Consider the following 12,566-nt stretch of genomic DNA (forward strand, 5'->3'; position numbering starts at 1 on the left):
CATAAGCAGGAATGAACCTAGTTTGTCTTTACTAGAATATGGTTTTTAAGTCTAATATGGAGGCAGGCTGGTTCATCACTTTACCTAGGATTGAGGCCCCATAAGCTCCTCCCCCATTTCCATGTTAACAGGTCTATTGGTGCCCTTGTTCAGGCCGTGTTTGGGCAGTCATGTTGTTGCGGTTTCACAGGTATAAGTTCTAGAATTTCTAGGAGATATGATCTCACAGCAGACACCTCTTCCTCTTACACCCTTTCCAGCCCCTCTTCTGAAATAATCCGAAGCTTTAGGCTGTTTCTGTAATTGACCTAAATTCTTAAATCCCTCTACCTAGAATTTAAGTGTGAGGATCAAGATGGCATTTTGACATGAATCCAACAGGCATTCTTGTTCATAAAGAGGTTGGCTTCATGTACTGTTCCACAAGGGCACCACACAATAAAAGTGAAACACACCGTCTCTGCCTTGCTTCTGCAGAGTGGAAAGCCAATGGGCTTTGATTGACAGAGAGAAGCCAAAACAGGGTCAGTGTGACCTCAGAGGAGGGGAATGTGTTTTGGAGCATGCTTTTCTGCTTCAAGGACCTGCCTAAGTGTAAAACACTAGTCTGGGTAGGCACTTCACCTAACATAATTTGCATGCCGGAGATTTCCTTGCACTGAAGCATAGGCAGAACGTGGCAATAAGAGCTCCTTAGGAGAAAAACAAGCTACTTTGCGAGTACTAGAGAAAGCTGTGGAGCCTTCCAGCTTCTCCAGGAGAGGCAGCCGCACAGTCTGTGATTCTTTCCTGAAGCACCTTGCAACATTAAGAACACACTGTTAGAGGATGTAGCCCCGTGACAGGAAGCATAGCCTTGAACAACACAGTGCGACTTCAAGCTAGGGATTGAGAGAGATTACAACTGTAAATATGTAAGAGGAAAGGGGGTTACTATCTGATAATCAATGTGATAGTATTTAGTATCAAACCCAAATTGGAAAACTCACTGCTAACATCTACTAAAACTAAACCAGAGACTTCCAGCTTGTTCCTATGTCCTGGAAGGAATGGCTTCTGCCTCCCTTCCTTTGCCGTTCCTGTGACGAGTTGCCCAGATCTCAGCACCCCACTTAGATCAGAGTGCTTGTCTGCTGACTCAGAAGTTGAACCTCAGAGGCTCCCCCTTTATGTTCTGGGACTCTGCAGGGTGTCAGCAGCCCTGGTACCCAGACTGCTCCTAAGGGTTCCAGCCGGAGCAATGTCCTTTTGCTTCTGTTCTTCAGGACATAAGAAGAGAACATGGACACTGTGACTTCTAGCAGACGGAGACAATGCCATGGCCATGACAGCCTGCCTGAAGATAGCTTCCTGAAATGCCTGTGCCTTGGATCTGCCCCTCACATAGGGCCATTTTGATGCTTTTTGCTTTATTTTTGTGTGCTAAAATTGTCAAGAATTTTCATATCTCACAGGATGTAACAGGAAGTAACTGTTTGATGGCTGGGTGATAATTTGAAAATGCCAAGTACAAGTGCCGGGACAGGAAAACCAAAGATTTGTGGCTTCCCCAAAAAAGCAGCTGGATGTGTCTGTCTTCTCTTTTCACTTAAATATTCAAAGAAAATGGATTTCACAACGTCTGGGCAATTCTTTCTCTCTTTGAGAGCTCATGCCCGCACTTGGGTGTATGCAATTGTTCTTCCCTCCCCCCTCTCCTTCTCTCTTTCTTTCTCTCTTTCTTTCCTAAGACAGGGTCTCTCTCTATATCTCTGGTTGCCCTGGAACTAAGTAGACCAGGCTGGCCTTGAACTCAGAGATCTGCCTTCCTCTGCCTCCCAAACTTTGGGATTAAAGGCCTGCCTCACCATACCTGGCTAACTATTCTTTTCTTAAGCATCTTTCTCTCTTTTTCTCCCTTAATACCTACACTTAACTCTGTATTAGAACCTTTTCTTTGTTAATTCCAACTTTGCTTCAAAGGAAAAATAAATAAAATGTCATACTGGGCAGGAGGGAGGAGAGAATGAGCCAATAAGCTGGCCCTCAAGGCTCTTTTTACAAGTCAGACTTTTGTTGACCTGCAAGTGACAGGAAACACAACCATGAACAGCGCTGTGCAAGTTACATAATGAGCGATCATGACTATAGCGAAGTAAGAGCAAGAGGAGGCCACTGTCTGACAATCAGTTTGATAGTACTTATTTTTGTGGGGCTGGGAATTAAACCCAGAACTTCATGAATGCTAAAGGAGTGTTCTGTCACTGGGCTGTGGCTCCAGCCCCGATATTCAATACCAGTTTGATGGACTAAGAGCCCATATTAATTGCTTTTCCCATAGCAATGAAAAAATAACTGACAAAGTCAGCCTAAGCAAGAAAGGGTTTATTTTAGCTCAGGACTCAAGCATACAGTCCTCCTATCAGCAGAGGTAGGGCTTATCTCTTAAAGGGACAGGGTATCCAGCAGATTACAACATTCTCATCTTTTTCTTATAATAAAAATGCAATGAGTTAAGCATAGCAGGTGAGGGAATTGGGACGGCGCATTCTCAAAACTGCTTCCTGTTTATTTGTGAGCATCAAAGTCTTTCTTCTGGGGGGGCTGAGAAATCTGGGTGCTGGTCACATCTTGGGGTAGCTGGTCACTTTACTCCTGTGTTCAGGATTTGTGCTGTAGAACTGTCCTCATGTCTCTTGGACCAGGCAAGGTGTTAGCAGAGCAGAGGACAAAGTTAAGTTTAGGAAGAAGACAAAAAAATTGTTTTCAAGACCAGGGAATTGAGAGGGGTGTATCTGACCTGTTTAAGGTAAATTCTTCAATTTGGCTCCTTGGAACTCATAAGAATTTTGTGAACTCATAAGAATTATGTTGTGAAAACATAAGTTTTAGACACATACATTGTATGAACAGCAGCATATTTATGTCAGAATGACAGATTTTTTTGCACAATAAAAAGTATCTTTAAGACTGAAAGGCATCTTGAGAGAGAAATTTGATAACTTGCATTTATCCTCACACCTTTATAACTTGCAGGTGCACACCTTAGTAATTTGCATTTGTATATCATAAAACACGTTTTATTTAGAACAAACAAGTCAAGAAGTTGTACTGAAATTTGTTTGATGAGGTTGTCCTTTTAAAGTGACAAAACCTCTCAGCTGTCAAACTGCATCTTTGAGAAGGATAAAATTTTACTTGAGTTATTGATTTAAAAAAATGACAGAGGACTTACTTCCTCTATTGGCTACCTAGAACCACGCCTCAGCATCCTCCATGGTCGCTGAGGGCAAGGGCATCAGGACTGTATTTGTCTTCTGCTGTTTAGCACAAGCTCCAGAAGATCCTGTGGATTAGAAAATCTGTAGGAAGACAAGCCTGCCTTGACCTGAGCAGCTCCAGCTTTTAAGTGCTGCCTAGCGCATGAGCACAGGGGGATGGCGTGGTTCCATCATACGCAGATGACAGAGCTCACGCATGCGCGCAAGGGTTTACGCAGTTGCGTCTTACGTAGATAATGCAGCCATGCTGCACGTGGGTCACGCCTGAAGGCCACCTGTGTGGCCCTGGAACCCACAAGTGTCAGCCGTATTGTGGCTGAAATCCCCTACCCACAGAGACCAGTGGGGTTAACAAAATAACCACAATTCACCGAAATCTCTACATTTGGTAACTTCTTTTGCAGGAACCAGTAACAAGGCATGACTTAATGCATCGCTCTGATAATTAAATTTCTTGACTTTTAAGACAACTGTCTCAGAATTTAATTTTCCCTGGGAAAGGACGAAAAGCCCAACAGAAAGGTGATTTGGTAACCTAGAAACATCTACTTTGTGGATTCTCCCCAGAGTTTGATGAGCAATTCTACAAAGGCTAAAGCTGTCCCTGCTACTCCCATTGGCATTCAGCCAGAACTTCATGTCAAAAGCAGCCCTCAATGGGGTTACCTTAGGAGTGAAAACCCCTAGCTGCATGCATGTTTATGTAAATCAGCAAATTTACATAGGTTGGAGATCCCCTTTCTCCTTGCTGTTTCCAAAGGTGTTCTAATTATGCAAAATTATGTCATCAACAGTCCTGGACATAGACAAGTTCATTATCAGCGGAGGCGCCAGAGTCTTGCATACTGAGTTTCCCAACTTTCAAAGGCCTTCAGTTTCAATGGGAGTCTGGCACCGATTCCAGTGATTTGTGATGTGTTGGGAGGGCCACGACGGCAAAGGTGTTCGCAGTTTAAATAATTCCCCAGCCCTTGGCATACGGCTCTGATTTAACTCTGCCCGATAACTGAAGCCCAGTGCCCCTCACCCCCACACCCAGTCATTTCCTTCCGTTTAGAAAGAGCCTGAATCCCTTTGACACACTCCCTCGCTGCCCGCAGCTTGTTTTCTATGGCATCTTTGATTAGGCCTCCTTCTCGCAGGACATTTGAATAAATAATCTGCTTGCTCCTCTTTTGTTAACAGAGTGCTTGCCTGCTGTTTCTGGTCTCCAAGACAGCTCCCAGCGTTTGCAGCCAGGAATTAAGATGCCTGTGAAATCCGCCCTTGTGCGGCAAACGCCTTGTGAGGGAGCGCTTAGAAAACACTAACTTCTTTTTCTTGTTCAGCCACCAAACAGTAGTTACTGGGAAACAGCCATTGAGAATGGGCTATTAGCGAAGAATCTCTGCAGGCAACAGCTGAGGGGCAACAAAGAAGCCGCAAAGAAAAGGCTTCGTAAGCTCCTATTTGTGACTCCTTCCTTGGAGCCCTCAAAAGTGACTTCTGCGTGCAGGCAGCTGCTTCTGCCATTTACCGTTAATCAGATAATCGCAGGGCCGGGAGAGCCCTTAATCCACTCTTCTGCATTAGCCGGGCTTGAGGCTTTCTGAAGAGCTTCCAGAATCCTCCATTGCTTTCCTCACTCCTCTGCTGGGAAAAGCCAAAAATGAACTTGGATAGGAGACATCAAGTCCTTCCAAAAGAGAGAGGGGCTTTTTGATTTGATTTTATTATTTATTTATTTGAGTCGATCCTTCACTTTCTTCCTGAACAACATGTTGACAACCGTAGTCCCTGTGATGACTGTTCTTGGCTGTCAACTTGACTACACCTTAAATTAAAAATGGAGGGCACATCTGTGAGGGTTTTTGCTTAATTTGAAGTAAGATCCGCTTCTAATCTGAATTTCTGAGTTGGGAAGTCACACCTTTAATCTGGGTTGTTTGAGCTGGGAAAGCCCACCTCTATCTGGGCCTCACCTGCTGGAAGCCTCTAGAGGGACATGGGAGAAGGAAGGTTTTGCTTTTTGCCCATTTGCTCTCACCTTGCTAGCAAGTCCATTTCTTCCCTGGTATTGGGGCTTACTTCCTCAGGATTCCAGGATCTACTGAAGACCAGCTGGGACATCCAGTCTTGTGGACTAAGCAACTGCCGGATTTTTGGACTTTCCATCCATAGGCAGCCATTGTTGTATTACCTGTACCGCAGCCTAATAACCCCTGTCTATACATACAGAGAGAGATATTATGCCCAAATCCACGAAGTCCTCCAAAAGCCAACAAGGAGACCAAGCCCCATATGTAAAAGCAAAGAGCCTTTAATTTATGCAAGTTTGCAAACTCAGTCTCTCTGCATGTCCAGTGTATTGGAGTAAACGGATAGCCTCGAGCCCAGTTAGAGTTGGGTTTTTATAGTTGTAAAGGTGGGGGTGAGGGTTTTCTGAGGTTCAGGACTCCTGATTGACTGACATTTGTCTAGGGGTGTCCTTGTGAGTGTGTGCTGGCAGGTGATCCTATCGACAGCAGTTGGAACGTTAGGCATTTCCTTTAGATGGTCTGTTCTTGGGTGGTGCTCAGGTAATCTTAGTTTGTGGTTCTTCCTGCAAACAGGTATTGCTTCAGGGTAAACTACTGAGACTCAGGCCTCCATTAAACTTATCGATGGCTAAGTCCTACTCTGGTAGGTGATAATGATTGGAAGTAAAGAACTTCCTTTGGGTGATCTGTTCATTTAGTTTATCATGGCTGGCTCCTACAGATAGAGATTTATTTTGTATGTTATTGTTAATCCCAATGGCAAGACTAAGACTACTTCCACAATTTAAAGCCAAATTTGAAGCAAGCTTCAATTAAATACTGACCAGGTGAATAGACTCCGGCCAGGTTCATACCCAGGTTTCTGAGAAATGGCCCAGTGTCAAGTATGGCCAGGGCTTAAGAAGAAAAGCCCATAATTCATTGCATTTTCCGTCAGGTCTAACCCAGGGCAAGCATGCATCCTGAAGTACCTCCAATCTGTGACCCTCCCACCCACATGTGTTCAAGCCCATCAGGGCAGAGGGGTCAAACAAACTTGCTTAGGGGACCAAAAAACATGTGGCTTATTATCTCCCATAAACAACAGCCTCCAGCATTTCAGGAACTGTCTGTCCTTGGGTAAGGGGCTTGCAGATCAGAAGCATTTTTATTTCATGGATCCTTAGGCATAGTAATTAAAACTGAAAATGTAACTTTGGTTCTCACATTATATTACTCTAGAGGACCCTGTCTAATACAGATGTTTGGTACCACAAGTGGTTCCAGAGCAACAGAAGTTAAAGGATGAATCTTTCACGTATCTGAAGTAGGCTTTCAATTTGCCAACCCCCACAGTTGCTAAAGCCTCCCCCCGTGACTGAAGCCTCTGCTAAGAGCTTGGAGAGCACGAAACACCCATGATGTGAACTATTTTACAATGAGATCAATGACTTTGATTGTCCTGATTCACCAGTTGTGGGTAGCAGTGGATTTGTTGACTCTGTAGATGAAAAGTTTTGACAGCTTGGGGGAAAACGATGCTGCTGGTTCGTTGCCCTCAGCATCTCTGGATTAATTTACATAGCATAAGGATGTATCTAGTGATAAAAGTGAGCAGCCGCAGATGTGCATAGGCAGTCTAGAGGTTTCTAGGTGTGAGCTGGGTATTGCTGTGACAGGCCTGACCATGCTGTTCGTTGGCAGACTGTGGACTTTGGATAAGGCAAAACAGGCTCCCGGAGGGAGGCAGAAAATGTAATCCATGAGGAGGCGCACTATACTACTAAAGAGCTTAATGATTTTGCTAATTTATTCGAACAGAAGTCAGGGGGATATGTGTGGGCATGGATTTGAAGGGTGTGGGATAACCGTGGAAGGAACAAAAAACTGGAACAGGCTGAGTGTATTGATACTGGCCCTCTAAGTCAAGATTCTAGGTTTAATATGGAAGTCCACATGGTTAAAAAGATGTCAAATGTTTGCTTGAATGGTTAGTTGAAGCATTTGTCAAAAGGTGGCCCACTCAAAAGGAGTTGGAGATGCCGGATATACTTTAGCTTAGTGTTGATGAAGGGATTTTTAAGGCTCAGGGAAATTGCAATGCTAGAGTGTCTACACAGCATAAGACCTAATCCTCCACAAAGAAGGCCCAGAAGATGTGTCCTTCACTAATCCTAGAAGACAAAAAATGGTGCGAGGGGCATATATTTCAAGAGCTTTGTTGTTGCCTTTTTTCTTGTGCCAGGCCTTAGGGTTGGAGATACTGCTTTGTTGGGGGCTGTGGACTCCCAGATCCTGAATTTCCTGTAAACAACTTGCTTGAGCTGCTCTGAGCAAAACAACTTGTTTTCCTGTGTTTGCAGCTGCTCTGAGCACTAGACAGGGGAGCAGTTTCTGATGGCTGCAGCTGAAAGATCCCAAGAGCTGGGGCGTGCCAGAGCACTATATGAGCTGCCCTGAACACAATAAAGTTGGCATTCTTGTTTCAAGGATGACTAGTGTCTCTGTCTGTGTGTGTATGTATTTAAATCTCCAGACGCCACACTACAGGCATAGTACCATAGTACATGTAGTAGCACGGATGCTGCTCAGTTGAATTAAATGCAATGAATTTAATTGGGCCCCAAGATAACAGGGGTGAAGTGACAGCATTGAATAGCCAAAAGCAAGGTGATTGTAGTTATAATGGGCAGCTATTGACTGGGGTTTTCTGTCCGCACCGTCCTGCAGTTATTCAGTCCCAAAGAATCACACAGAGGTCTACATTAGTTACAAACTGATTGGCCCATTAGCTCAGGCTTCTTATTAACTCTTATAACTTATATTAGCCCATAATTCTTGTCTATGTTAGCCATGTGGCTCGGTATCTTTTTTGGCGAGGCAGTCACATTTTGCTTCCTCTGAGGCTGGGTCACAACTGCAGGACTTTACTCTTCCTAGAATTCTCGTTGCTCCACCTCTACTTCCTGCCTGGTCACCCTGTCTATACTTTTTGCCTGGCTACTGGCCAATCAGCATTTATTTAAAGTATGAGTGACAGGGTACAGACCATTGTCCCATAGTAGGCAGCATTGGCAAAGCCATGTCCATAATGGCCTAAACTGTAATGGTCACCATAGGTCAAATGAATTTTATAGTGGCATGATGCCTATGGACCTTTGGTACTGGATAATCAATTGTGCTGTTTCCAGGCATGGAATAAATAATAAGCCTACTGAATTTTTATTTGATGTGTATACGTGGAAACATTCTCAAACAAATGAAGGAAAAGGCTACACTGGATTTAGGCAAAGGGGAATCTTGGCCTGTGACTGAATTTTCAGACTCAAGCAAGGTTACAGACACAGAACCCCTTGAATGAAGTGATGGCCAGGCTCCCCTGAGGAAGGACCCTTATAAGATACTTAAACACCTTTAATCCCAGCACTCAGGAGACAGAGGTAGGTGGATCTCTGAGTTCGAGGCCAGCCTGGTCTACAAGAGCTAGTTCCAGGACAGGCTCCAAAGTCACAAAGAAACCCTGTCTTGAAAAACCAAAAAAAAAAAAAAAAAAAGTCCTCATTTACTGCACAGTTGTTTACAGATTATTTAATATTCTGCTATAAAGTCTTAGTCTTTAAGTTATACAGGTATTAAGTATTATAGGTCAACAGTTTTTTCATGTTTGTTATACATATAGTCAGATTAATTAGGTTCTTTAGATACATAGAGATTGTGTTCTGTCTAGATAGATAATTTTCAACCACTTCAAGGATCTGTAGAACATAGCATTTAAATAACTTAGGGTTCTGTTGACCTGAGACACAATTGCTCCTGACAACACCAATCTATTCCTGAGAGGATGTTGAGCACCAAAAACACTCCACTTGGAGCTTCTTTTCTTCTTGGCACAATTAGCCTTTGGGCAAGGAACTGCCTATGCCTTGACCACTGACAAAGAAGTACATGGTATATAAGCAGGACACAAGGAGAACGACTGCCAAACCTTGCCAAGACAGAGTAAGATGGTTCTGAAAATTTTCCTGCCTCTGAAAATGGTCTGTCAGTTATGCTAGGCCTTAGCCAAAGTTGGTTGCTTCAACATTGCAAATGAGAGTTTCGGTGATTGCTCAGGCAGCCAGTTGTCTCTGTCATATACTGCTCACTTTGGAAGCTGCTTGACTGCACTTCCTGCCTACTCAAGTAATATCATCTCCATTCTCAGGCTTTCAATTGGGTTGAAGATTAGATAGTCATAGTTACCATCTTCTTATGATTTAGCCAAGCCATTTCCAATGCACGACTTAGACTCTTTAGAATAGAATGTTTATTAAACTCTTAGCATGTGTTCCTTGCTTAATATTGTTTGTATTTGTTGTAATTCTAATTTTATACTTAATATATGTTCCTAGTGTATATAGTTTTGTATTGGATTTGGAACTCTCTTATTTAGACAAAAAGGGGAGGTGATGGGGAATCCCTGTCAGCCAATGATCTTTAAGAGGTGGGACCAGGTTAGGGTGTGACCTTTTGGGTACCTGGAGAAAAATGTTGGCCCGCCCAGGGTTTTCTCTATGTGTGGTTCCCACGCTATACAGCTGAGTTTGGACTTCTTGTTCCTGTTTTATGAGTTTGCCCCTTATAATAAAGAAATTATGTTGGAGTTTAGCTGGTATTCTTTGATCTGCATCCAACAACACACACACACATATATATGAATGTGTATATATGTATACATAACTTATATAAGAATATACATATATATAACATACATATTCATACAATAAATCCTGTTACTCTAGCAAACTCTGAATAATACAGTCCCCAAACACTAAGATTATCACTATATTCATTTCACCGATGATCAAACTAATGCTCAAAGAATTGCTAGGCAAGGGTTCTCTGGACACAGGACTTAGGGTACTAGAATCACGACAGTTGTAGAAAAAAGCCAGAATGTGGTCACCCTAGGTTTAACTGAAGGCCAGACTATTGCCAAACCCTCTTCTCAAACCCCAACACCACCTTAAATTGCTCTTGACTCAAGGGATAGAAGATGTATCTACTGGAGCATCCTGAAGTGGTCAGAGTCCATTCTGTCTGAGTCAGAGGGCCAAGTCAGGTGTGCCAGCTTCACAATATCAACTTAGGACAGCAAGTCCTCTCTGGTTCCTCAGCGTTCACTGGAGAGGCTAGTCTAGGACTTGACTGTAGTTGTTTTTTGTTTTTACTCTTTGTTCTTTGGCTTTTTGAGGGCCTGCCACCCAGCTCCCAAATAAATCACATAGAGTCTTTTTCTTATAAAGGCCCAGCCTTAGCTTGGCTTGTTTCTTGCTAGCCTTTCTTAACTTAAATTATCCTGTCTACCTTTTACCTCTGGGCTTTTATCTTTCTCTATTCTACATATGTTTCTTTACTTCTTACTCCATGGCTTTCTGGGTGGCTGGCCCCTTCTTTTCTTGCCCCTCCATCTTCTCCCAGATTTCTCCACCTATTTATTCTCTCTGCCTGCCAGCCCCGCCTATCCTTTCTCCTGCCTCACTATTGGCCGTCCAGCTCTTATTAGACCAATCAGATGTTTTAGACAGGCAACAGTTTCACAGAGTTAAACAAATGCAACATAAAATAATACAACACATCTTTGAACCATTATCAAATGTTCCACAGCATAAACAAATAAACACATCTTGAAATAATATCCCACAACAGTTGACTCTTAAGAGATGTGGAAGTTGGGTGTACTAATGTGGTAGTTTGAAAAAAAAAATGGCCCCTAAAGGGAGTGGCACTATTAGGAAGTATGGTTTTGTTGGAGTAGGCGTGGCCTTTGTGTAGAGGAAGTGTGTCACTGTGAGGTGGGCTTTAAAGTCTCCTTTGCTCAAGCTATGGTCAGTATGGTACACAGTTCACTTCCTGTTGCTTGTGGATGAAGATGTAGGAATCTCAGCACCTTCTCCCGCACCATGTCTGCCTGCATGCCAACATGCTTCCCACCATGATAGTAATGGACTAAACATCTGAAACTGTACGCTAGCTCCAATTAAATGTTTTCCTTTGTAAGAGTTGTCGAGGCGATGGCATCCCTTCATAGCAATAGAAACCGTAACTATGACAATTAGCATCCATGTATCACATTTATGTAACACGCCACATCAGAAGCCATCCTATAAGAGACTATAAATCCTTACCTATAGTGATGCCAGTGCCAGAGACTGAGATATGAACGTGAAGTCAAGCTTCTGCCTCAATACATGGAGCAGAACCGCACTGGATTAGTGAAGAAAATCTCACTATAATGTATTCTGAGCACATATCTCACCTAAACCAGAGGTCAGAACTTTTAGACAATTTCCAAGGATATCTTCCCTCCTTCCTTTCTTCGCTTCATCCTCCTTCCTGTTCTTCCTTACTCTTTTCCTTACCACAAGGGTTCCCTCTTCCAGCATGCCTCCATGGACACAGAGGAAGCCAGGCCCTACCCAATTTCATGATAGAAGGATGAACTTGGGAGAGTCTTGTTTGAGAGATCCCCGGTCCTGTGTGTCTCTTTCCCAGTGGTGTACTCTATGACAGGATGCCAGAAAGTATGGAAAACCCCAGAGGAAGGTCAGGTTGTTGGGAAAACCAGGACTTTTGGTGGATCTGGAAGGAGATTTCAGTCAGGTGACAAAGCCACACCCATACACCAATCTTCTCTCCATCTGCCCTAAGTTGGAGAACCATCCTCTGAGCCCTGTGCTAGCCCAGTCCTTCTCCTGTGGGAGAGTCGGTGCCTCTTCCACACTTACCTGTGCCTGACAAACTCACCTGAGAGGGCAGGAGTTTAAAACAAGGATCCCAGGGCACGAAGGGCACATGACTGTCTCTGCAAGTCATACCTTAGTGCCTTAGTGCTTCTGGGATAGAGAAAGAGGGTAGAGTAAAAGCTCCATGGCTTTCAATAGGACCCTCCCTCTTTTTATTTTGTAGATAGTAGATTTTTATCGACAATGTTAGCTCTAACAATTCTCCACCTTTTCTCTACTGTGTCAAACATTTTAATTTTCTTTTAGCTTCGTCTCCAAACTTCATGTTTTCATTACCTTAGTTCTCTTTCTTTCCCTCTCTGTCACCAAATAAAAACCATTCACAGACATCAAGTGTCTTGAGCAGGTAGAACTTGGAGCCCTGTCTCTCTAGCTGTAAGATACACGAGTGGCTTCTCAGGCTGTGCTGGGCAGCAGAACCAGAGTGTCCAGGTTGAGTGCCCAGTTTGTCTTCTCAGCTCCCAGCCCACTGCTCTCTGAGAACACAGGGCCCATCCCTGACATTTCAGAAGTGGGTGGGGGAC

The sequence above is a fragment of the Microtus oregoni genome, unplaced genomic scaffold (genome assembly GCF_018167655.1).
Source record: "Microtus oregoni isolate MIOR12 unplaced genomic scaffold, Mior012 000021F_ref0000039, whole genome shotgun sequence".
Lineage (NCBI taxonomy): Eukaryota > Metazoa > Chordata > Mammalia > Rodentia > Cricetidae > Microtus > Microtus oregoni.